The 23,813-nt window shown below is 51.6% G+C and overlaps 1 protein-coding gene across 5 annotated transcripts in view; it reads right to left on the reverse strand.

Annotated features, from left to right (window-relative positions):
* SEMA6D (semaphorin 6D) overlaps positions 1 to 23,813 on the reverse strand; it is a 238,676-nt gene that overhangs the window by 17,915 nt on the left and 196,948 nt on the right. The window contains exon 1 of one of the 5 annotated variants that reach the window (XM_062583982.1): positions 11,210 to 11,279. The exons of the other annotated variants lie outside the window; for them this stretch is intronic. The gene's annotated coding sequence lies outside the window, so the exon portion shown is untranslated. Of the gene's footprint in view, positions 1 to 11,209; positions 11,280 to 23,813 lie in introns of those variants that run through there. 5 annotated transcript variants of the gene reach the window in all.

Below are 23,813 nucleotides of genomic sequence, written 5' to 3' on the forward strand. Positions count from 1 at the left end.
TGCGAATGTTGGTAATTACCACGCTGCTAGCGCTGGTTTGCAGCTGGGGAACTGAGGCACAGGCAAAGGCAGATGTTTCCGTTCCGGCACAAATCCACACCTGTACAGGGACCAGCAGCCTGCCTGGAAAACCAGGCCTCCGGGCGAGGGCTGGGTTGGTCGAGTGAACGGCAGGCGCTGTCCCAGAGCTGCTTGACCAGCACCTTTGGAGCCCGCGCACAAATCCCATCCTTCAGTTCCTGACTGGGGGCTCCGGAGAGGCAGGGTATCACTGCCGGTAAAATACGAGCCCTCCTTCAAACAATCCCACACGAGGGGGAGCAGGCTGGCGTTTCTTACCCATTAATCTACTCCAGACTTTGACAACTTATTGGTGACATGCCATCAATCATCTCTGCGTGCTCTGCCATGTAAAAGAGGAGGGGAAGGGAAAGGGCATCCAGCCAGCCATAGAGAAGCAATACATAAAACAGTTTCAACCTAGACTGATGCAATATCTTTTATTCGCTCAAAAAAAAAAAACTTATTAAAAATCGCCTTAACACAATAAATGCTTCTCAGAAATGCTCAGCGCAGACTGCAGTGTGGTATGGCGAATCCAGACAGATGTTCAAGGCAGGTTAAAATGAAAAATAGATCCTGAAAGTTAGTTCTCTGGTGGAGAGTTTGGACAGGCAAAGGAGAAAAGGGTTGTGATCCTAATAAAAGCTGAAAGACAGACGTATAATACAAAAGGTCTTAAATGAGATCGCATCGTTTTCCATTTCCACTGGACACAAGCGAAAACAAGGCAGTTAGTTAGGAGAGCTCCAGGATCTCCTTTGGGCTTGGAAGTGTGTTTTAACCATGATGCTAGAGGTCACTACGTGTTTCTTTTCCCTCCTACCAGCCTACCTGTAAAAGTTTCCCGTGGGACACAGACAAGCCCCGTGTCCGCTCAAAGAGGCGCCAGGCAGAACCATCAGCAATACTCTGAGTTTAGCCAAGGTACGCGACGCGCTTTCCCGCGATGCCGGGGGCCTGGACTTCGGCAGGTGAGGAAATCCCTGCACTCCTGTGCTCCTCGCTGCGCGCAAAGGCGGCCTGAGGGCACTGAACTGCTACTGCAGCGCTCGGACGGTGCATGCTGCTGTTCTGAGTGTGAAACTCCACATTTATAATAATTTTTTTAATTTTTTTTTAAAAAAACCCTGACAACTGACCCCACACACCTAGCTGCTGCTAGTTCTCAGATGTGCAACGCATTTCGCCGGCCCCACCGCCGGGACGGTGGCTCCTCTGCCCAGCAGAGCCCCGAGCGGCGCCGGCGGCCGCCCCGCTCAGCGCCCGGCGCTGCCCGCGCCGCTTCGGGGAGGCTCGCGGCGCCCGTCCCGGGCTAAACCGGGAGCTGCTCCTCCAGGAGCTGGCCCAAACACAGAGCTGGAGCTGCTGGCCTGGCCAGAACAAGTCTCCGAGGACGTCGCTCGCGACCAAGTAAAACTTAGCTAATCCCTGAATAGGAGCTCACCAGTGTTTACTCCTTTCCCCCACCTTTGCATGAAAGGACGAGGTGTGAATAGACTGAAATAATCGGGCTTCTTTTGTTGTTGTTGTTTTTTTACAGCCTCAGGAATTATCTTTTGACATCTTACAGCTCTTTTACCAACCACAGCGTGAGAAACGGCAGCGTACAAGGGTATGGCTCAAACCGCAGCGGCGCAAGGGGCCGCCGGCCGGGGACGACCGCGGGTGACGGGCGCTGCCCTGCGCCAGCGGGCAGCACGGACAGGCAGGCTGCTACCGAATTTGGGGCTGTCCAGCAGGCCAGTCTTTTCAGAGGCCAACAGACCGAGAACAAAACACACGACTGTGTACGAACAACTCCTCTGGCGCCTGGACCTTTTGTAGAAATGTGTACGTTGGGTGACCCCGGACGCACCGTGTTACTGAGTCAGACTAGCACCTTTATCCCCCCTGTCCATGGATTAAAATAACACTAGAGCAGTGTCACCCAAGGCAGCACCCGGGCCAAAGTGCGTGTTGGCAGATGAAACATGAAAATGAAGCATTTTTGTGTGATCCAAACTAAAATATAAGACAAGCATGGCCCAGGGCCTGATGGCTTGGACTCCAGAGAGGGAGTAAGCAAGTCCTCATCCTAGCTCTATTTTTCATCTTGGTCCTTTTATGCCTCACGCTGTGAAACAGGTAATAATGAGTATTTGCTTACATGTCCACTACAACTCCACATAAAATGTAGCATTTGCCTTACAAATCAGTGTCTATGACAGGAGCATCGGGGGATCAGATGCTCATTTGAGGTCAGGTCTACGCACACGTCTTCTACTGAGACAATTTATAGCCTGGTGAGTGCTCCCACAACCAGGGAATAACACCCAGCACCAATGCACGCCCGAGTTTTTTTCAAATGCATTCTGGTGCAAATGCAAATGCGTTTCTTTTAATGAGGACTGACTTGAGCCAAGTTCCTCAAGGCAATGCCTGACACAGGGGCTTACTGTACATCTAAATCTCAGAGATTGTCTGTGATGTGGTAGATCCACATCGTGGAGTTTGGCGACAGATTGTTTCAGCTAATTATCAAATAACATGGGAAAATATTTGTGGTTTTAATAAAAGATGAATACTTAAACAATCCTTGTAGTCCATTTTAAAAGTTGTAGTCTGACTGTACAAAAATCAATGGGTAAGAAACAAATGTTTCTGTCCTATAAAGGTGCCTTCAAATTTTAATTTGTAGTGCGTAGCTGTCCATACTTTTTATAAAAACAGTTTTAAAATCTGCAGCCCTGAAGAAAAAACGTAGAGTATTTGGAGCCATGATATTAATTGAGCATGAAAGTGCAAATAACAGGTCTGTTATTTTAAGATAATGCTTGACTTTTTCAGGATTCTGCATTAACACCTCTTGATCTATTCCTAAGTAAAAAAAGATAGTCTAATATTAAAGTGATGAAACTGAGTATCAGAGCTTTCATCTTAATTGGCTTATGGTATTGCTAGTTACACTTCAGTTGTTTGCAGGCTTTCACTGTTACAGCAAGCGCACCCCCCTTGCTCTGCAACAAGCTGACACAAGGCCTGCAAACTGGATGGGGTGATTTTTAATGATGCAAATGTTTAGTGGTTGATTAGATGCACTTTGAGGGCTAATTTCTCTTGTGATCAAAAACGTACATGAACACAAGGTAGTTTCAGCAAGAAAGGGAATAAAATGCTGAGCAAATCAGAAGTGATTACTTCAATTATATTTATTTTAAGCCAATTTTGGAGACTGAACACGAACTATCTCCCTTTCAGCAGCATTACGCAGAAGTCCTCCAGCTGAAAGCAGCCCTTGACTTCAGCTCGCCTCTGTGGCCAGCCGTGGCCTCTGTCCCACAAGGCTGCAGCAGGACGCGCTCCCCTGAAAGCGCGCCGGGGCGAGCGAGGCGCTGCCGTGCGAGCTGCACCGCGAGGCAGCGCTCTGGATTAACCACCTCAGCAAGCCTGCAGCTTACTGATTCAAACCACTTGTGCCCAGCTGAGACTGCCTTAGGAAACACTCAACGTATTTGTGAGCGTGCTGACGGACGGGCGCGGAGGACGCGCTTGGCTTTCGTGCTGCATCCCCAGCACAGCCCCGCTGTTCGCGGCCAGCCGCGGGCGCCCGCTGCTGCCACGGCGGGCGCAGAGAGCATCGCTGTGCTGCCTGCGGGCCGCTTCCCAGGGTTGTCGTCTAGCCTCAAATCCTTCCATCCTGCAAACTACAGCGACAACTCCTAAACCACTTCTGTGACCGCATATAGGCTTGGATGTAGGTTTAGAAACAACCAAGCTGCGCCCTTGACTCCCCAACAAAACGCTAAGCCTAGGCCAAAGGTTCGCTTTTCCTCCCTGAAGGAGAGCGCCCTAAGTGCAGTAAATACCTATTCCTCCCGCAGGCCGACAGAACCTCATTAACATAGCAAAACCGCCACGGTTTCAGCACGACTAGGCGCCACCTGATAAAGCAGCCTTGGGACAGGTACAAACCAGCGTTTGCAGGTGGGGACACAGTGCAGGGCTGAGGCACAGCCCGCCGAGCACGGCCGTCCTGCGGCGGCGAGAAAGCAACCAGCCCCTTATCCCGGGGCCCTCCTGGAGACGGCGGGGCTGGCGCGCGCCTGCAGGAGCACGGGGATGGGCCGTCCTGCAACAGGAGCGAGGTTCAGCAGCGAGAATCTTCCCCAGCAAGCGGGACGGCTGGAAGCTAAGGGGATTTGCACCGCGGAGGAGGCACACCTGCTGCCTGACAGGCGGCAGCGCACGCGGCGGTGCCCCGGATCTCACGCGCCAGAGCAGCTCTGCCTTCGCGCCCGCTCCGGCTGCGCCGCCAGCAGCGCGGCGCGGATCTGCTCCGGGCTGAGGTGCTGGCGCCGCTTGGCAGAGCGGCTGCCGAGTGGCATTGCCCTCGCTGCAGAGGGCAAGTAAACGGAAAACGCGAGGGCAGGGAAGAGGAGAAGACTCTCAGCTGGCAAGGAAACCATCACAGCGACTGCAGCGCTGCGCTGGTATTATCAGCGTGCCCTTCTCAGAGCCCGCGCGCCCAGCCAGTCTCGCCCGCAGGAAGACTGCCTATGGAGGCTGGCAAACAGCATGTTCTCAAACTATCTGTGGTTTTTTCTGCAGGGACAAGTCTGGTAGCTGGCCACCCACTTCCCTGCTTGCATATGCAAAGCATGTGCTCTGCCACTTTCCTGGGCACAATCAATTATACGTGCAAACGCCGGCATGGAAAAGGGAGGAAGCCTGAGCTCAAAGTCAACGTTTACTATTATCTTGTTAAGCGTTAAAGATTAACTACTCCAGTGAAAGGATGTGTTATGAAATGTCTTTCCCATGCTGGAAAGCAAATAGAGGGAGTTTTAGATACCTATTTTTTTTCCCTCTCAAAGGCTACTCAGAGTTTGGCAAAATTGTATGAACTGTTGCTTTTATTTGCTATAATATCCAAATGCAGTCATTTGCCATGTGACTGCTCATATTTTCATTTGAGATGTCGTGCAGAAACGCATGGAGATCTGGTGAAAGCAAACCAATTTTAGAACATGTTCCGAGCAATTGTTTTGCAGCACTGCCCTACAGTATAAAGTCTCTTACATTTCTTAAATTGCCTAATCAAATGCAGACTCTGTTCCAGTCACGCTAAATTTTCACATAATGGCAGAAAAACATTTCTTTCTAGCCTTGCACTGAGCAGTTGGATCGCATTATTACATTTGCTGCTTTTGTAGTCTGCAAGCGCGTGTTTTAAGTGTACCATATACATATTCACGTTTGCGGGGCGAGGGGGACGCTGGCGCTTCGGCTGTGACCCCCCGGGGCTCCGGCACCAGGAGGGCTGCCGAAGCGCGTCCCGGGCGGCGCTGAGCCCGCCGCTCCTGGGAGCGCGTGGGCCGTCAGAAAAGCCAAGGGGCAGCGGCGAGACGCGTTTATACGTCACCGCATCAGTGTCGGGTTCTGTCTAGCGTATCAGCACTTCCTTGGCCCACGTTCAGCAGAAGTTATTAAACAGACGTAAACGGAGAAAGGCAAGTTATATCCACGTCGCCGCTCCCTGGCGCTTTAGGAGCCGGCCTGGGGCTGGAGGCAGGATGGGAGCGACGCACCACCACGTTATCCCGGCGCGGCGCGGCGCGGCGGCGCGTCCCGCTGCCGCCTCACAGCGCCACCTCCACCTCCGCGAGGCAGGGCAGCGCTAGCGCCGAACTGCTCTGACGGCTCGGCCAGCGTCGCGGAGAGACTACGGCTCAGAGCTTGGAAATAAGAATAAAACCACGTAAGTCAGTAACATACGGACCACAAGCGCTTGAATCAAGGTCGTAAGAAACGCGTGGCAAATCAGGGAGTGAGACTTGGGGCTTTAGGGCTCTACGCTGCAGCCTCACAGCGGCCTCCCGCGGTCACCAACGCGCCCGGGAGGGGTCCCAGACCCCCCAGGTTATCACTAGTAATACCAGGCCCGTGATCACGCACGCGCACTGGGGCCTCTACCTCTACAGCCGCGCCGAACGCCTGTCCGTCCGCGCTGGCACGGCCTCCCACGCACGGGCACCGCTCAGGCACGAGGCGCGTTTGCTGGGTCTCCGGCCAGGACGGAAACCTGATGCTTTTGGGGAAGGGAAAGCCATAATCCGCTTCACAGCGAAACCTGCCCAGTGGCACACGGAACCAAACCAGCTCCAGCCGTACCCTGGCAGGGAATCAGACTAATCCCCAGAGCAGGGGATTTGATCATCTTCGTCCAAGGTTATCATTAAGGAAAAAAATTACATATTGCTAAAAATATCTGCACAGCACTTACTTTATGAAGGAAATATGATCTACTGAGCAAAAACAAATTACTGGCTTTTCAGTGTTCGTCTCTGATAAACACGTGCCGGGTTTATGAAGCTGTCACGGACAGCAGAACTTCGCAAGCTGAAGGCAGCCATTCGGCGCGGCAAGAGGGCTCTTCCCCCTCACCACCCCTTCCGCGAGACACCTGGGCACACCGCTGACAGCCCTCACGGCGCTGCGCTCCGGGCGAGCCTAACGCTTCGGTCTTAACGGTGTGATGGCCCCGCGGGGCGGATGCGTGTATCCGCGTGCGCAAGCGGAGGGGTATGTAACCGAGGGCTGGAAACACAAGCACGAGTTTTCTTCTGACCCTAAAGCGCCCGTCACGACACACGCAGGCGGCGGCAAGGCCTTCCAGCCGCGCTGCGTGGCGGCGGCCGAGCCGGGCCCTCCGCGCGCTGGGGCGGGGGAGACGAGCCCCGAGGCGCCGCGGGACGGCGTGAGCGGCTCGTCACGACCGCTCCGGCGCGCGGCGGCCCAGCTGTCACCGCCATTTGGCGTCACGGAGCTGCACCGTGCGGCTCGCGTCAAGACAAGCCTGTTACCGCTGCGACAGCCGAGGGGAGCGACCGGCCGGCGGCGCCGGCCCGCTCCGTCCGCCCCTTCCGGAGGAGCCCCCAGCGCGCGGCCGGCTCCGGCCCCTTCCCCCCGGCGCAGCGCGGCTCGCTGCGCCCGCTCCTCCCCCGAGCCCTCGACTGCGGCGAGCAGGAGCCCTCCTTTCCACCCCGAGTTCGTATTTTATACGGTGCCTATCGAATCAGCAACCTGGCCCGCGACGGGGCTCTTCGACGCAACGGTTAGCAAGAATTACAACAACAACAAACCTCTTCGAAAGGGGAGTATCTGCGTGCAAATCCGACCTCTGCAACGTTACCAAGGTCGGGCAGACCAAGGCCAATCTGCTGTGCGAGAATATAAATCAAAGCTGTCTGGGGACCGATTTCATTTACAAGGTTTGTAGCCATTCTGGAGAGAACAAATGTCACCTGCTTGCTCGAGGTCCTCGCTCCTCCTCTTCCATCGCCACCTCTTTGCTGCTCCACTTCGACCTCAGCCTCTTCCCCTCCTGCCCTCCTTCGCTCCCGAAGCCAGGATCCTCCTCCGGAGGAAAGCCGTGGCCCGCACGCACCGGGGCCGATCTGCTTCAACTGTGAAAAGAAATCTCGAGGAGCAGAACCAGGACAGTGCCGTGACCGCCTTCACCCGCCGGCGAGCGGCCGCTCCTCGACCGCGCGGGGCTCGGACAGGACATCCCGCAGCTCCTCGTCCTGCCCCGCGCCCCCAGGTCCGCGCAGACCTGCCGAGCCGCGTGCTTCCCCCGGGGGGCCGGCCGGCCTTCGGCGGCAACGCGTGAAGCGCAGGCGGGTTTCCCCGCTCCCGCAAGCGCTCTCCGGGCGTTAACTTCAGGTACCGCGGCCAGACGCCGCCGCCAGCGGCGCGGAAGAAGCGGCGGCTGCGGCCAGCTGCGCTGCTCACGGCCGGATGGCTTCGGCGCGGCTCCGCGCGGTTACGGAGCCAGTCGCCCGTTGTGGCCAAGGACAGGATGATGGATGGCCTGCACACCCTGTCCAAGCGCGGAGAGCAGCCGGAGTTCGCGCCGGGGTTGTTAAAATGCTAATCCGGGTTAGCTAACAAAAGCCTCGCGGACAGGAAAGCCCGGCCTGAACGCGGCTCGCACGGCACGTTCGCGCACCCCAGGGTCCATCTCTGCGGTTACACAAACATCCAACTTTGGAAGTGGGACAACTCAACAGCCTTCCCGCTCAAACGAGCCGAGTCGACTCCCGGCGTCGGCCGTACTGCAACTACTGTCGGGGGGCCGAGACGGACACCGCGTGCGGCTCCAACGGCCCCGGACGGCTGGAAACCCGCTGGTGCCGGGCACCTTCTCCACGTGGCACGGGAGCGAACCGGAGCCCACTTTCGTCTGAACTTGAGGCCGGCAGCTATTCACGGAACAAGTAACAACTTAATAAAATGACTTAGAAGCATTTTAACTGTTACTGATGCCTTAAAAAAAAAAAAAAAAGATCATCTGTTCTAACAGCAGTTTTGATGAAAGCAACATTTGAACTGTTTTAATTACATATAGAGCTGCTAAGACTGAAAATAACTTATACTATCCAACGCAAATAATATGCCTTCCATCTTTTCTTAATTACCCATGGAGCAAATTATTACTTTATCCAATGGAAAGATGTCTTTTTTTCTACTGGAATTATAGGTATGTTTAACACAAAAATATGCAATCAACCACCGTCTCTGTTGTTCATTAAGCAAAGCAAACATCTAGTGTATTCTTTGAAAACTATCAGAGTGCAACATGAATAAACTCAACACAAGCTTATATGAACATTTAAGCTGTTTGTAGAACAATTTCCTTTGTCCTGCATGGGAAGACGAGCACTAAAATGGGCTCTGCCAGGAGAGTAAGTCTCTGTCATATCACTCATAAGACACTTGATAAAAACTGACCATATTCACATATCATCTTCACTTGACTTAAGATTCCACATTTTTGCTTTTCAGAAGGAAGCATATCCCCATTTTCAATATTGCTAAACAGGGTTCTGTCCAGCTAACCAGACTTCTCCTGATCCATCTTCAATGGATGTTGAACCCTGTGTTAAGTGCAATAATATTTTAAGGAGAATAAAAAAAAAAATACTGAGCGCTGCAATCTTCATGTAACTAACTAATAATATCAGCAGTCACCTTATTACATATGACTAATACCTACTTTAAAGTGAGCTTCTGTTACTTGCTTTTCTCTACCTTAATATATCTCTTACGACACGACTGATCAGATCTAAGATCCGTTTAGTCAGGATTAATTGCATATATAATTAAGCATGCTATCTAAATGTGTGCACTTCATAAGTCTACATCAAAGTTACAGCAGCTCCAAGGGCTGAAGTGTCGGCGGTACTAGTCAGCTCAGATCAGCCACACCAAAGAGGTTGAAATGTTCAGATGGTCCAGCTAAAAAGGCAAGAGTGACGAGGGATGCAGGGGGGAAATAATAAAACAAAAATGCAGCCACAGAGCTGCACAGGGCTTTGACGGGGCCGCGGCTGTATTCCTGGCACACACCCCTGCATCGCACAACGCCTGCTCGGGAGAGGATGCTATCTTTGCTGCATCTCTATCATAAATGAGAAGACGTAGTGACAGACTGCAGGATGTGAAGAAGGAAGGTAGTTGTTCACTGTAACTGAAGATGCAGATGGAAGTGTGAAGCCTTTTAAAGACACCCATTTAAAGCCTCTGGGTTACACTTTTTGGCTGTCCTTTTGAAAACAAATTTGAACTACCCAATTCAGAATGCTAGTAAATTTCCAATACAAGCTTTTTCTTCCTGTTTCTAAAACAGCTGAGCTTTATATTGGTTACTATAAAAAGTGTTAAAGTTCAAGATTATACAAAAAAAAAAAAAAAATCAGAGCACTCATCTGGCAATTTGTATTTATATAAGCCAGAGTAAATGTTTATACAATATCTGCCTACATAACAGAATATGCCTGTCACTTACTACATTAAACATGATTACGTACAGCTTAATTTACTGAATAGTAACTTAAGTAGACTTTAGAGGTGCATAGAATTTTATAGCATGAATAAAGCAGGAAAAAAAGTCTATTCTCTTTTGCCACAAAAGTGATTACAAAGCTTTACAATGAGCTTCCTGTTGAACTTGGAAAAAAGAAAGAACCTCAGAAAATTCTCTGTGGAAGTATTTGTGTGTGCGAGAGAGAGAGAGAGAACAGCATTAAGAGCCTCTAACACAGTAGCAAGTTGTCCCTTCAAATAACATTTGAGTGAATTAATAAACATTAGTAAAGAACACGTATACTTCCCCAAAACACTAACAGCTTCAAACACATATGCATCCTAATGAAGATCCACATTTTTCCCAAAGAAAATAACCATGGAAATAATGCCATGTATTTACAGAGCACTGGCTGGTATTTTGGAGGAAGTTCTTTGCTGCAATTCCTGCACGTTACGTGCGAAGTGTGCGTGTGTGTGTACATGGATAAGCTACAATACCATCTGCACAGCAAGTGCCACATATGTGAGCATTATGAACCATCATAGCTGCTGCTGCGCTCAACAGTAAATGTATTCTGAGTCACATGCACATAAATACAGATGACTTTATTCGAGGGTCAAATTTTGCTTAAATTGCAGGTTAATGCTTGTAGCAGAGGAATAATCTGACCAGAACTGTGAAACAACTCAAAGATGAGAGAACAGCTGATTGATCAGCAGAGCGCTACACGCGTGCTAACAAGTGGGATACCCGCTGGAGCAGTATTTTCAATATACCAGCATAAAGCACACTGAATACCATATCCCAGCTTACAAGACAAAACACAACGGCGATCACGTAAAAAGATCCCCTTCAAAACACAGCCATAATCTCCACCCAGAAATATCTGCGCGACCTTTCAGTTCCATCCAGCGCTTATAAATAATGAAGAAGCCTTTAAACCCTTTCTAATTGCTCCCCGAAAGCCGCTATATCGGTTTCTGCGGTGCTGAAACTCCCCCCCCCCCCCCAAAAAAAAAAAAAAAAAAAAACCACACAAAGTTTCTCCGCGTTACACCTGAGCCGCGCCGGGGCCGCGGCAGCGCGGGGCCGCGCGGGGCTCAGTCCCAGCGACCCCCGACTTGCTCCCACCCGTGACCGGCCGGGAGCGCAGCTCCCGCTGCCCGCGCCCGCCGCTCCGCGCCCCTCCGCGCCCCGACTCACCCCGCGCCCCGAGGGCGCCGGGCTGCTCTCGCCCGCGGTGCGCGAGCGGCGCCTCCTCGGCTCGGCTCCGCGCAGCCGCCCGCGCCCGCGTACCTGCCGCCGCCGCCGCCGGCGGGGCCGCCTCCTCCGCGCGCTGCCCCCGCCGCGCGCCCCATCCCCTGCCGCTCCGCTCGGGGCCGAGCCAGCGCGGGGGCGGCGCGCCCGCCCGAGCCCGCCCCTTCCCGCCGCCGCCTCGGATTTTTCTTTTTTTTCCTCCCTTTCCCTCCCCTTTCATGTATTTATTTTCGCCCGCCCCCTCGCCGCGCCGTCCCGCCGCGCGCCCCCCCCCCGCGCAAACACCGCGCCCGCTGCCAACTTCGCCCTCCCCTGCCTGCCTGCCTGCCCCCGGCGCGGCCCTCACCGCGGCCCCGCGCCCGCGGAGCCCCGGCCCGGCAAACTTCGGCCGCAGTTTTATCCCCCTCCTCGGGAAATCTGCCGTCCTCCCCCCCCCCCAAAAAAAAAAAAAAACAAACCCTGCACCCGTCCCGGCGCCGCCCCGGAGCCGCCAAGGTAAACAGCTGGGGCGAAGCCATCAAAAAAGCTTTTCTTTTTTTTTTCTCCCCTTCCCTAGCAGTCGCCGCCTCCCTTTCTTAATACAGAAATTCTCATTTTCTACTTTGAAAGAAAAGTCATTGCGAGCAATGTAATTTTGCAGCCTAATGAGACTCAATTTTGCAGACAAGTACTTCGCAGGCGGGGGCGGCGGGGGTGGGGAATGTCCTTGAAATGACATCTTTTTAAGTGCCTGTCCCAAATCCCGTCAGATATTGCAGAAACAAAGGGTTTAATCCCAGAAATGAAGTCCAGGAAATAGCTGTCACTTACTCATTTTTCACATGAAATATGAATTAATTAAGCCTTAAAGCAGCACAAAATATTTTGGATGCCCCTGGAAGGAAAAAAAAAAAAAAAAAAAAAAAGAAGAAGAAGAGGATTACTTGCCAAACTCTATCATCTGTGCTTTGTTGCATGGTGGGAAAACAGAAAAAATGGGAGTAAGAATAATTTGGAGACTGTCGCCGGGGAGTCGTCTCTGTGGTTCACAGGATGCGACTCCCCAGCTGCTGCCCCTCTGCGCACAGGCCGCCGGGCAGAGCTGTGCCCCCCCCTCGTCCCACCTCGCTCTGCCCTCCCCTCCGAAGAGGCGCACTTGATGCGCCCAGGCAGTAGTTTGGGCTGATCCTGCAGGTTTTACCGCCGCCTCCCCCCGGCCCCGGTCGCCCTGGGAGCGCTGCCTCTTGAGAACCGATTCACCGCAGCAAGGATGCCAGGATTTGGCCCATAGTAAATTCTCTTTACAGACTGTGCCAACAAAATCTCTCCGCCATGGGAATCAGGCATTTTTGGCAACTCAGTCCCTTGGCTCTCTCCCTCTGACGTTTCCTAGTGGTGACAGGCTAAAGGCAAAATCATTATGGGCTTCCCCGCGGCAGACGCGCAGCCCGGCTGCGCTGCACCCCGGCAGCTCTCGCCTGGCTACAGGTGCAAGGACAGCCTTCATTTGCTCTCTCCTGCGACCAGCCCTGAGCTGAAAAGCAGCGAAATTTGCGGAGTGCATGAAGATGCTGGGATGGAGACTGTTGGCTTGATGAGGAATCAAATCGCAGCCTGCGGACAAAAGAAAAGCCTATAGTGCAAACGTGGCTGCATCAAAGGAAAGGCTTCAGCTCACAAGACAGCTCCACAGCCTTTTCCTTGGAAGTCTCCACTCTGCCCGGCCCCACTCTTATGCGGATGTATAGCAGGGCCGAATGCCTGGGTGGAAGCTGCCCATGCTGCAGAATTACAGTTGTGGGACTTGCTTCCCTGGTTTTTAAATGCCTGATGGTGGCGCCAGCCAGAAAAAGTACAGGCCTCAAAGGCGGCCCGTGTTTTCATTCTCTGTTACCTTTTGTGTGACCAGCTGCGGCGACTACTGGGCGACGGTGCCCAGCGACCCTGCAGCAGGGCCCGGGGAAGCTCGGGCAGCCGGCGGCGCAGCCCCGTCTCGCATGCAGCTCCCCTCCGCCCCACAGCGCGCAGGCAGCACAGCACCTCCCCACCGTATTTCCGCGCCACGATCCGACTCAAGGCTGGCATATATCAGGATGAGAGATTAATACAGGTTAAATCTCCTTTTGCTTCAATTAGACTGGTGATACAATGCTGAGCGTTAGAGTGCATCCCTGGAGGGCACAGGGTTTCCGTTTGAAGTACAGCATGTTGGAGGATTTTGGTGTAGCCTAGACTCATAATCATAAATGTACCTTTAAATATTAAATATGGTGGTTTATTACACTTTCAAAACTTGCTGCATGGCTAGAAACCACTTTATGGAAGGATTTAAAGTATGTGCATTTACAATATGTGTGCAATCAGTAAAGGAATTATACAGCCACAGGTTTTAACACAAATATATGCAGGCGCCTATTGATATGATAAACCATCAGTAACATGTGCTGCAAAGCTCCTTAAATCCTCATTGACACAATAGACCGCTATTGTGCCAATAGTGTGCAGATTAATGGTGCATTGTCAAGCTATTTTAGCCCTTAACTTTCATTTATCCTAAAACTTGTTCTTCATTGTAACTCTTAACCTTTGAATTCTGCCAACACATTTCTTGTCACAAATATATTAATGGAATTAAAAGAAACCTGGCTTTTAAATGTTAATTACCTCTACAATGATTGATTTGTAAAAGAAACACATCAGCAGAATCGGAAAGTAGAGAGGCACAATAAAACGGCCGAACGGTGGCAGCTACTCACCCTCTCTCCTTGGTGTAGCTTATGGACGCCTCCTATTTTCCACCGGACTTTCCACCCTCAACGTGTTGTTCAGACTTCAGCAACACTCTTTTGTTAACTGGTTTGAAGATGCAAGCAGCATATTCAAAATTTATGCACACATAAAAGAATCACCATCTGTTAGGACAACAAATTGAGGTTTTTGCTTTATTAAAAATGTGGATAATATTAAACTGATGGGTGCTTCAAACGGACATTTTATTCCACTTGGCTGCCTCCACTGGACTTACAACCGAGGCTGAGCTGGTTTCAGGGAGCGCAACAGCTCATTAAAGTCACCGTTCAGCCACACGGAGGCTTGGTAAGGCAGTGGAGGTGCCCGCGGCGCGGGGTGGGCACCACGTTTTGTCCCCGAGCTGCCGGGGAACGTTTGCTCCCCTAGCAAATGCCCCGCGCTACGGAGAGCGGTGCTGGGTGGCCCCGAATCGGCAGCAGCGCTGGTGCACGAACGGCGCGAGGCCACAGCTGCCGAGCGACACGGAAACTTGTGTTCGGAGGGCAGGTTCGGTCAAGCTGCATCATTTCCAATGGAAACAGCAAATGTCACTTACAGAAGCCTGGTCAAATCACAGCGGTGCCAGGACGCGATGATGTTATACTGTAAGAGGCATTATGTTTTAACCAAATATTTTCCTTTTCTTTCCTCCAAAAAGCATCACATGCCAACAATGCTTATAGCCATCTGTCTATGGGGTGGAATAGTAGAGAGCAAGTGATATGTAATTTACTATGGATTAGCTGTGTAATTTATGGTGAAGTCGACATATGCAGGTTTTATATTCACTGTATTTAGATCTAAGTTGCAACGGCAGATGTTATGACTTATCTTGATTATAATTCATTTTGATAAAAAAGAGAGTAGACTTTATTTATTATGAATGCATAAAATTAGTTGGACATTTTAAGGTGCTCTTCAATGACTAATGTTCCCAAAGCAGAGGTAAATATTAGTCTGTCTGCAAATATTAGTCTCTGTTAACAACCTAGAAATACTGTTTTCACACAACTCCAGTTTCATGTGCCTTAGAGCCTTGTTGATACCTGGGGAGCTGCTGTACGGGGCAGGGCAGGGCAGTCACAGCCATGTATAGTGCATGAATAAATGAGGAACAATTTCCAAGAAAAATAGGCTTTTCATCTCTATTGATCGATGAACAATTCTCTCCTTTGGCTTTTTAAAAACAGAAATGTAAAAAATAGGAAGCTCAAGCTATAACATCCCTCAGCTCATCACAGGAACACGGTTGAGGACGCGCGCGGAGGCCGATTGCTCGTGCCGGCACTCTGCTGCTAGCGTCCGCGGCGCAGAATTGCTTGTTTTCCAGTGCTCCCCCGAACTCGTCTGATGGACCTCTTCCATCTTTCTGGATCGCGGCCCCACGAACCCTCGCCGGAGTTATGGCCCTGCTCACGGCCACCTAACTCACCCCGGCTGCCGCCTTCCTGGTTTCAACCCCACGAGGACGGGTCCTGAACCTGCCCGGAGCGGCGGCACCCCTCTCCAGGCACCCCTGCCCGTGCCGCCTGGGGAGCGATACGCGGGGCCGGCACTGGCCGGTGAAGCGCGACCATGGAGCCGGCCCCTTCTGCTCCCCACGCCCAGCGCTTGCAGCAGTATCAACACACCTCAGGTGTGAGACATTTCAGTACACAGTGGCTCCTGATTTACACCAATTGGTTAAAAATAGCAAACTGCTAATGTCACATGGCTGTGCTCTCTTAGTACAGGCAAATAATTGGGCGTAAGTCAAGTACTGCATGAAGAGCGGTAAGTATAAAAAAAGACATTGTAATTTGATCTCCATAAGTAGTATCTGATTCAGGTAGCAGACAAGCATAGTTCTTTATAAAGCTCAAAGGAAAAAAAAATAATCTCATATTTTCCAAATGATGTGAAACCCCCTTTTTCGCCCTTGTTAGTTTTCAGAAAATTACAGGGGGTACTTCCAAGTGATTAGCATTTTGTAAAACAGAGGGAGACACAGAACAGTTTTAACACTATCTTTTAAGATCTTCATGGATACTGTGTTGAGAGTTGCTTTAAAAGTAGTTTTTAGGAGTATTTCTGACTGTCAAAACCTCAATTTAACATCATTGTTCTCTCTGTTTTAGATCTGTCTAGCCTGCCTCCTCTTTAGGGATGTGCAGAAATCTCAGGTGGCGTGCTTGTCAGCTTGAAGACGGAGTGATAATTTTCCGCTGACACGGAGGGGATGTGCACCCCAACTTGGCAAGCTTAGCCTGGCTCTGCGTTGTATCAACATCTGCACATGCTTCCATTCCTGCATTTGTCTTTCTAGGCGGTGTGAAAACCATGCCCAGTCGGGATCAGCAGCCATCGCTCGGCCTTGAGACATATACGCAGCACTATCTCTGTATTGCACTTCTACGTGATAAATTTAATATCTGCTCTCAGTCCTTACTTAGGCAAAGGTCCGACTGAAACGCAGCCCGCTTGCTCTGCAATTCCCCCAGGTCCTCTAGGAAGGCGGAGGACATGTGCCAGTAATTAATAGAAACAACTGAAAAACAAATACTTTTTTATGCTTTGGCAGTACTGCATGGGTCAGCCAGCGGGGACCGTGCGCAGATGGGCCCGTGGCAGCCGGAGGCCAGAAATTCCTCCCACTCTGAGGCCTGGTGGCTGGCAGAGGGAATCCCACATCAGCAGAGGCGGGAAAGGCACAGACACAACGTTTGAAATGTTTTGTACTGTGCGTTTTGCTACTTGAAATGTGCTTGTAACGAAATCTAGACGACTATGTCAAAAGGAAGAAAAGGGATTCAAGCAGGGAACGTAACTGGGCACAGTCTCGCTGCAAAACTGGTCTTTCCTGCCGACACACTCCCTGTCACCATTAGCTGTGCAAAGCCAGCTCTTTCAGGCCACGGCACTTTCCTGCGCAGATTGCTGCAACAAGTGATTAAATCCTGGCCCTTGCAAAAGAATAATCTTGCGGAGAAGTCCCAAATAGGGCCAGGCTGCAGAGGGCAGCAGGCAGAGGGCTGGGAAGGGAAAAGCCCTGCTGAAGGCACTGCTGTGGTGCCAGTGCTGCTGACGCCTCGCAGCGCTTGAAACATCTCCAGGAATCACTGGAAACAGGAAACTACCCCCTCCTCCCCCCCCCGCTTCCTTTATGATCATTAGCTTTCCAGGTAGGTATATTACCTCGCCTATCATTTGATAGGGAATTAATTTCAAACATCCAAGGTAATATAAACAAAATACTCTACTTAGATTTAATGGCATACTTCCAAGACTAATAGGTGATCTTCATCACTGTCTACAGTTTTAATTTCCAAAATTTCATTTGTCATGTGGCTATTCTGTCAGTACAGATTCTCCATCCGCAGCGTGTACGTACACTGCTCTTCCCTAGCAGTAAACACTGCCTTTTTCAGGCACAGACAAATGAGAAGAGGTTTTAGCAACAAATCTGTGTTCATGGTATATAACTGCAAACATGACTACAAGATGCTTAATGTTATCTACTTAATTATATGCAGCACCTTAAGTTACACAAAATCACTTTTCCATCCCATTTTAGGGGATTACCTAATCCTGTAATCGACTGTGTGTGATGAATCGCCCTTGCCCTTTGGAGACCCAGTGACCTTCACAACAGAAAAAGGCCTGGAAACTTTCATTATTTCACTGTTATTTATGTGTAAATTACAAGATAATGTAGGATGGGAACAGACAATAATTTTATCTTTTTATTTACTTCACTAGGCTCAGACTTTAAGTGTTTTATGGCCTGGCTCAAAAGATATATTGCTGCCTATCAGTAAGACTGACCAGAGGCACAATTGATGTTTTCTTTAAGGTAAATCAAATATTCCCTTAGAAATTTAGTCGATCATGCAGCTTCCAGAGGTAGCAGCAGGCAGCTCGGAGTCAGAGGAAAGCTGCCGTCTACTCTAAGCGTCCCAGCCCCAAACTTGAAGTTAGTGGGTGAGACAATAGTGTCCAGGTTGTAAACACCAGCGGATTAATTCATCTGTAGATCGGTGTCACGTTACTCACACCGGAGCCCAGAAAAGCCGGCGTGAATCAGCCTGGCTTCGCGGAGCAGCAGTCACATCCTGCGCGAAGGCGAGTCCTCAGGCAGCAGCCGACGGGCGACGTTTCACAGCAGCGGAGGGCCGAGCGCTCCGCGAGGCGCAGGCGGTGCGGCCGGCGCGCGGGGGCAGGCTCCCGCAGGCGCCGGCGCACCCGGCCCCGCTCCTTCGCCGTCCCGCCAAATATAACCCGGCGGATTAAGGCCCTAAATATGCCCCTAGGAATGCAACCGCGCGGAGTTCGAGTCCCTCGTGCGAGCCGCGGTAGCTCCTCGGGCTGGCGCAGCGCCGCAGCTGTCCTGGAGGCAGGAGCCAAAACCCTCCCTCGCTTGGGTGGCAGGAAAACAGCTGTAAAGGCTCAGGCAGGCATTTTTCAAGCGCGATGGAGAGGGGGTGCTTCGAAAACGGCTAACGCCGGTAATCGCTGCAGATAGCAAGGCAAAAAACGGCTCGCAGGCCCGCGTCCGCGGGGAGGCCGGCGCGCAGCCCGGCCGCGCTCCCGCTCGCCCCAGGCCCGCGGAGGGGTGGCAAGCGCCTCCCCCCGCCGCCGCGACACGCTCGCGGCCCAGCTGCCGCCGCCGCCTTTGGCTGGAGTTTCTGTCCAGCGCGTGGCCCTTGACATCGCCGCATCCGGCTTTAGCCTAGGTATTTTGTTCTTGGGCTGTAGGTGGATACCTTTAATTATTTTTTCAACGCTTTTGCCCTTATCTGACATTACAGTTTGTTTGAAAAACGACTCGTGGCTCCGGCAAGCCCCCGTGACCCTCTGGCACGACAGCAGCGGGCTGCAAAGTCTCTTCTACCCACCAGCCACCCGAGAGGGAGCCGCGAAAGCGCCGGCGCCCTCCCCCGCGCCGCGCTCCGGCGGCTGGCACCGAGGGAGCGCTCCCAGACAGCGGAAACCTTCCATTTTTCTCTACGTACCACGCTACAGAAACCGAGACGCAAGGGCGAGCGCAAGCCCCTTCCACCCTCCGGCGTCCGCTGCTGCTCCCGGCCCCCCGGCGGAGGCAACCTGCCGGCGGCCGCGCGGCCCTCTGCCTTCCCCGCGGCTGCCGCGACACGCGGCGCCAGGAGCGGGCGCGCAGCGGAGGCGCCGGGCGGGAGGGCGACGGGAGAAACAGTCACCACCGAGGTACCCCTAAACCCTCCTGATGTGGAGAAGGAGGCTCAGGCAGGAACGCCAGCGCCGCCTCCCAACGCGAGGCGAACGCGGCAGCTCCGTTCCAGGCAGGGCCTCGCCGAGAGCCCCGCCGGGGCCGGGCCGGGCCGGCCAGACCTCGCTCCTGCCCGCCCGTAACGTGTCAGGGCGGGCACCAGGCCGGCAGTTCGGACCCAAACGCTGCCAGAGGGCCCAGGGTACCCCACGGGTGCTCGGGGCTGCCCCCAAAGCCGCCGGGTTTATGCCCTGCCCGCGTTTCGGCTCCCAGCGCCAGGAGCGCCAAGGGCCGGCGCGGCGGCTCGCTCTGCTCCGCGCTCCTCCGGGAGCTCCTGCCAGAGGCGAACGTCGGTGCCCCCCAAGAGCCTCGAAACTCTCCTGGAAAACCTGACGGCAGAGAGCCTGTTGGTTTTGGTTGGGGCTGCATGAAGATCTCTCTTTTCTTTCCATTGCCAAAAGGCGGGGAGAGAAAAAGAACTATATTTTTCAAATGTTGTTCTGGGGAGCCAACCTTCAAACTCTTCCTCACATAAAAAATGTCCTGGCAGGATTACCATATAATATCCATTGCAGCAGTGGAAAATATCAAAGGATTGTGGTTTAAAATTAAGTAAAAAAGCACCCTTTCTTGTCTCAAAAGCTAGACACCGGTCCTCGTCCTTTCCCACCTGCACGCTCCCATGCACTTCGGTGGGGTGGGGTTAAGTAGCCGCAACAAACATGCCCAAGCGAGGCCAGCAAGCGGAAGCAATCGCTTCGCTTTTTAGCCCAAACCTTCTGCTACTGTACCAAATGAGGTTTCTTTCGCAGCTGACTAACAGAAGCCGATTCAGGCCCTTTGCGCTGGCTGCCAGCAACTGTTCCCGCTCCAAAAATAGCCTATTGAGGAGCGAAGTGTCAGTTGCCGTCTTCAACAGGCGGCTTTTGCAAAGCCCTGTCCGGGGGCACCTACTTCACACGAGAGCTGGCAGGGCCCCGCGGCGGCGGCAAAGCGCCACGCGGGCAGGCGGGCGGCAGCGCCGGCGGTCCGGGCGCCACGGGAGCCCTGCGCGACGCGGCCGCGCTCCCGGCCGCGCGCCCAAAGCCCCCGCCGCGCTCCACCGCCACCCGCGCCCTCTCCCCCGGCGCCGGGTGGGAAGAGCGGTCGCGTCCTCCTTTCGCGCCCGCCTCCCAGATCCCCGGGCTCTCAGCCGCGTCACGAGGGCACCGGACCTCGATGCACTGCGACTCGTGCGCTGTAGCCTCAGGAGACCCAACACGGCGCGAAAACCTCCACGTTTCCATGTGCCTTGTGCAAAACGGCTCAGCTTTCTACTGAAAAGCCGGCCTAGGTGCGGAGCCCTGATCAAGATTCCCCTGTGGTACCCACCTGTATCAGCTCCGTTACAGAGTCCCAAATTAATGTACGTAAACTATATCTGCATCTTTTCAAAATCCCCTTTTGTATGTCCCATGAAGCTATTAGTTTAGCTATCACTAGGTATTAAAATTTAAAAGGGTCACTAAATGCATATTGCTAGAAGGAAACAACATTAGTTACACATTACCAGAACAAAACTGAATTAAGAAACAGCTCATTTCCTTTGTACCATCAATATTTTACTCAGCCGTAGCCTGGATGCTTGTACTCACAGAAAGGAATTAATCATTCATGTGCTAACGTACATCCATTATTTTTAAATCACCACTTAAGTAATCATTTTTGTGTGTGCTCAGATGTGTGATGTCTGCTTATGAAAGTGCAGCAAAAATCAATACAAATTAAATAAAATTTAGAAGGTGAATAGCTGTGAAACAGATGCAAAAGAATTCTCCACGCAGCGACATTGTAATCAGATTCCTGTAAAACTGTTAGCCAGTCAGAATCTGAAAAGATACTGGTCTAATGCTAAACTTATTTATATGCCACGCTACCCTCTTCATTTCAGTGGAAGCACACACGATGCAGCTCATCACGGATTCTCTCTCAAAGCCTGCATAAAACTGAAACAGAACAAGCATTTTCTTTGCAATCTAATTCGGTAATGCCACTTGCCGACAGCTCATTTCCTGAGAGGTGCACCGCGTTTGCACGCGCGCCTCGGAGCGTCACGCGGGGGCTCCCAGCTCCCACGGCCCGCGCAGATGCCCTGGATGTAGCCCCGCGCCCCTTCCTCTCCCGCAAAGCCACCCAGCGCAGGTCACAGCCAGCGGAGCCTCATCTCCCCACAGCCCCAGAACGGGCTACTGGTATCTCCCAGGCGGGATTTGCCGCTGCCTTGGGCTTGTCATTTACACCTGCACAAAGTGCTGCCCCATCAAGAGCCCTGCTCCGCTCAGATATAAATTACCCCTCCTTTACTCAGACATAAGTATCTGTCTAAGCTGCAAAGCAGTGAAGAACAGCAGCCAGTGCCAGCTGTGTGTAAGAAGAATTAAGACGGTCCTAATAGACTGAAGCTCATAGACCCATGGAAATTAAATCACCTTTTACTCAAAAGGTGATTGCTTCTTTTAGACAATTCCTATAGGTGGAAGAATATGGAAACTGCTATGAACTGGGAAGCTGCTATGAACTGCTAGAATATGAAGCTGCTAGACCCCTGCAAGTACAATGAATTTCACTAAAGTGCAGCATATTACTTGAAGCAGAATTTGGTGTAGCAGTGCTGTGGGTTTTTCTTTTTCCTATTGCTTCAGTAATTTTATGATGATGTATTTTGATGACAATTTAAAGCAGCTCTGTGTTTATGAGGCAATAACAAAATCTCCTGCAAAATAAACTCCAAGGCCAAGTTGTGTATTAATATATGGTATGGCTTTTTTAATAGAGATGAGCTGGAACAATGCTCAGGAGAAAGTAAGCGAGAGACTGTGTACCTTGACTTCAAGAAGGGAAGACTTGGGTTCTGCTTTTTAGCTAAGTCCTCAAATTCTTAGTCTGTGAAATGGAAAAAATGATCCAGCAGGCAATAATTCCATTTTGCAGCAACTTCTGAAGCTTAGTAGTGGGTTCGCACTCGGCACTGCACCAAAAGTAACATTTTTGGATGTTTTCATCTTGAACAGTGGAACTCTCTCCTTTTTTCCCTCTCTCTTTACCTTCTTCTTAGAGGCAAATCTCCTGCTGAAAGGTTTGTGGAAACCTGTGCATCTCTCTGGAATACTTCTGCCTCACCAAACCAGCATACGTCCAGCCAGCTCATCAGCAAGTTATACTCGGTGCATGGCAAAAAAGCAGGGTGTATAACCAGCTTTTTGATAGTGGATAATGGAAGCACCATCAACTTACTGTGAGCCAGGGATGTATAGTGAGTGAAGGCCTGCAAAGCAACTGAGAATTTAACTTTTTCCTCAGAGAAGGCCCTGGAGAAGCCAGGCTTGGCCACAGCTTTGTGAGGACTGGAGGACTGTGCTGGGGCTGAGGGCAGTGTGTGCTCGCAGGCAGCAAAGCATCCTCTGGCAGCGCGTTGCAAAGCACATCGCCACCCTGCTGCTGCAGCCCACACACAAACATGAGTCAATCACCTTGCAGCACTGCACTGCATCTGCTTACTTAATTTCAGCGCAACCAGCTGGCAACGCACGGTCACGAGCACTATATGGGGCAACAGACAGTTGCCTGGCGAAGCACCTACCAAAGCCGAATGCCAGTTGCCTGGCGAAGCACCTACCAAAGCCGAATGCCATTAATTTTCAGCCTACTGTGCTGGACAAACACTCCTGCAGCTACCCCAATACTTCAGCAGACACGGCAATTTTAACGCCCTGCTCACACGGATGCAGAGGGTTCCCCAGCTCCTCCAAGCGCACCCGCCTCCTTGCACAGCTGCCCACAGGCACCCTTCACCCACGTGCAAATGCAGCAAGGTGCAGGTGGCCGGCATCAGCTCCGCGACACATCCTGCAACGACGCAGAGGATAAACCCGTCACCCGGCGGCTTGCAGCAGCAGTGCTAATGGGGAGAGGTGACTCATCCAGGGGGGAAATGAAATTTTCAAGTTTTCAAATGATGAAGTAGTTTTCAGAGCTCACCCAGTTTGTGCCCTGCCACATGATTTATGAATATATTTTTCAAATAACATATTTGGCAAGTTTTAAAAACATTTCTGGCTAATTGCTTTTATTACTCATCAATCCCAAAAGGGGAATAGCAAGATAAGATTATATTTTGCAATTTGGTACTTTATAGTTGCAATCTTGCATAGCCCAGTGAGAGTAATGGCAATGTAAATAATGGATCCAGGGCTCTCCACAATTTTTCCTAGGATTATTGTTGATTTTCTTTTTTCAAGCTAGACTCAATTTTGCAAGTGAAACTAGAAAGAAGATTGGCCAGGTTCACACCTCACTGTAGAGTTTCATAATTGGCTTGTGCAATTACAGTTGCTTGCAGCACTGAGTGATTTTTTTAACAGCACTTTGATTTTTTGTTTTCACTCTATACCATGCCTATGTTTCCATCTATTCCTTACTGGGCCCCATTCAGAAATATCATTTTGAGGATCCCATTTTCCTATTAAAAGCTTGATTGATAGATGAATTCAGGGCTCCGACACATGCTCGCTTAACAAAGCAGAAGCAGCAATTTCCTCAAGCTGCTCATTACCACCTGCTTGTCAGACACTGCATCCTGCCACTGAAGGGTGGACAGAAAACACGGGTGAG

This window comes from Rhea pennata, chromosome 10 (genome assembly GCF_028389875.1).
Source record: "Rhea pennata isolate bPtePen1 chromosome 10, bPtePen1.pri, whole genome shotgun sequence".
Taxonomy (NCBI): Eukaryota; Metazoa; Chordata; class Aves; order Rheiformes; family Rheidae; genus Rhea; species Rhea pennata.